This window comes from Colobus angolensis, unplaced genomic scaffold (genome assembly GCF_000951035.1).
Source record: "Colobus angolensis palliatus isolate OR3802 unplaced genomic scaffold, Cang.pa_1.0 Scaffold11, whole genome shotgun sequence".
Lineage (NCBI taxonomy): Eukaryota > Metazoa > Chordata > Mammalia > Primates > Cercopithecidae > Colobus > Colobus angolensis.
This window is the reverse complement of record NW_012112030.1, coordinates 11,539,476-11,541,875: the sequence shown is the minus strand read 5'-3', so window position 1 is coordinate 11,541,875 and position 2,400 is coordinate 11,539,476. Positions and strand designations below refer to the sequence as shown.

General features: G+C 34.0%; 1 protein-coding gene across 3 annotated transcripts in view; it reads left to right on the top strand.

Moving 5' to 3' along the window:
• The window catches only part of EPS8 (epidermal growth factor receptor pathway substrate 8), a 169,488-nt gene that overhangs the window by 124,044 nt on the left and 43,044 nt on the right, over window positions 1-2,400 (top strand). The gene's annotated exons all lie outside the window — the stretch shown is intronic.

Sequence of the window (2,400 nt, the reverse complement as noted above, 5' to 3'; positions counted from 1 at the left end):
CCCGGCTATTTTTTATTTTTTAAATACTAAGAGAGGAAGTTTCACTTGATTGACAGTTAAAAAGATGGCAACAAAATATGTACAGGTTTTTTTTAAAGACCGCACTTAAAATTATTTCCAGTTTTTATTATTTAACTACAGTCCCTTTTTGGACAAGTTTGTCATATTGATGGAAAGGTTGTCGGGACAGTGGTTGGCTGCCGGCAGTGGAGAAGGGTAAAAGGTGTCCATCATACGACTGTACTTGTCAAGTGGGCCCTATGAGTGTGGCATCATTTCACCTTGGCATTCTGTTTAAAAACAATTATAACATAGAACTTAGTGTTACTTTTTTAAAAAAAAATAACCTTATATATTTTTATTTTACAAATAATCATTATGTAAAATTTGAAAAATTTGGAATGTATAAAACGTGGAACTGTATAACTAGGGAAATAAATTCATCTGTAATTTTCATCATCCTGTTGACAAGTTGATTTTACTTTCTAGTCTTTTCTTATTTCTTAAACAATAAAGTTCATGTTGTATACACAGTTTTGAATACTGATTTTTAGAATTTTATGATGCGTATTTTGCCATATAACATTTTTAAAAGTTGATTTTTGATGAATATATAATTGTTTATATTATTGTATCATTTTCAACCATTCTCAATTTTGAAATATTATTTCATAGTTTATTTTTTATCAATAATGATGGACATCTTCGTTTATAAATCTTTGACCGTATCTCTGGTTATTTCCATAGGATAGATTTCTAGAAGTGAAATTATGGGCCAAGAATATTAGCCTTTAAAAAACTCTTGACACATATTGCCAAGCAACTTCCTAAAAACACTAAATTATAATTTCCTACTTGCTTAAAAAAAACCTCCCTGTTTTAGCTTATGTTACTATAAAGTCATTTTTTAAATTTAATGTGTATCTGTCTTATTAGTAATATATTCATTAAAATAGACAAGTTAGGGCATCATTATATTACTAAACAACCAAAGCAACTCAGTGGATAGCCTTCTAGTGCTAAAAGTCACCTGACATTTTGGTGGGCTATCTTTTCTTAGTGTGTAATTTTTGAGGAATTATATTGCTAGATCCTGTAGCTAAATGTTTGAATGGAAATATGGTGTAGGGGTCTGAGTATTCAGACAGATAACAACAGTTCTGTAAGTCTGCTGTGGAAAAATGAGAGCTGCTATCTGCTGCTTCATCAATAATAACTGAGATCTCATTATGTTTCACCTGTGTTTTTAGTGTTACTTTTTATATGTTAGAATATTGTACTAGAATCTGAAATGTTTATAACTAAAAAATGCCTTAAAATGTGTTTGGTCTAGTCTCTTCATTTTAAGGACGAAGAAGTTGTGATTCAGCAGGCTCGAATCTGATGAACGCTAGAGCCTCATTCTTTTGCGTCTACTCCAGTGGGACTTCTTAACTTTCTGATTCTTTTTTTTTTCTTTGAGAGAGAGTCTCCCTGTCTCCCAGGCTAGAGTGGCCTGATCTTGGCTCACTGCAAGCTCTGCCTCCCGGGTTCACGCCATTCTCCTGCCTCAGCCTCCAGAGTAGCTGGGACTACAGGCGCCCGCCACCACAGCCAGCCAATTTTTTGTATTTTTAGTAGAGATGGGGTTTCACCGTGTTAGCCAGGATGGTCTAGATCTCCTGACCTCACGATCTGCTCCCCTCGGCCTTCCAAAGTGCTGGGATTACAGACGTGAGCCACCGCGCCCGGCCAACTTTCTTATTCTTTAACCAATAAAGTATTATTCACACAGGGTATCTGGCACTATAGTTAAACGATATAACTCATTTCCAAAAATGAGGCACCTCGGACCCTTCTTTGGATGTGCAGAGTAAAAGTTGGGCTCTGAAGCAAGACCTGATCTGTCTACCTGTGTGGTCTTGGGAAGTTGTCTCTCTGTACTTCAGCCTCATCTCTAAAATGCGGATAATAATTCATGGGTTGCTGTGAATCTGAAAGTAAATAATGTTTACAATAGTACCGACTACAGAATAGTAAGCATAATTTGTGGTTCTCATTTTGCCAAATTGAGTTCATTTTCTTTCTGAATTGTTTTCTATTTTGTTTAGGTTTCTTGTATTCTTAAAGGTTTTTTCAGAGGTTTAAATGTAAGCCGAGCTACCGAATATATGAAAAAAAGAATTCTTTGATGCATTCATTTAAAAAAATTAATAGAGCTACGTAGTTTAATTTTATAAGTTTCTGTTTTCATAAATTATGTAAATTTGTATTCATCTGCTTTGTATTTAAAATGTTTAAAATACAGTAATTTATTGTATTCTGTACTTTTTGTGTACTTATGGTGTTTTTGTTGTTACTGTTTTGATGAAGAGGGTCTGAAGTAGAGGAAGGATAAGACAAGCTTACAGACATTCTGAA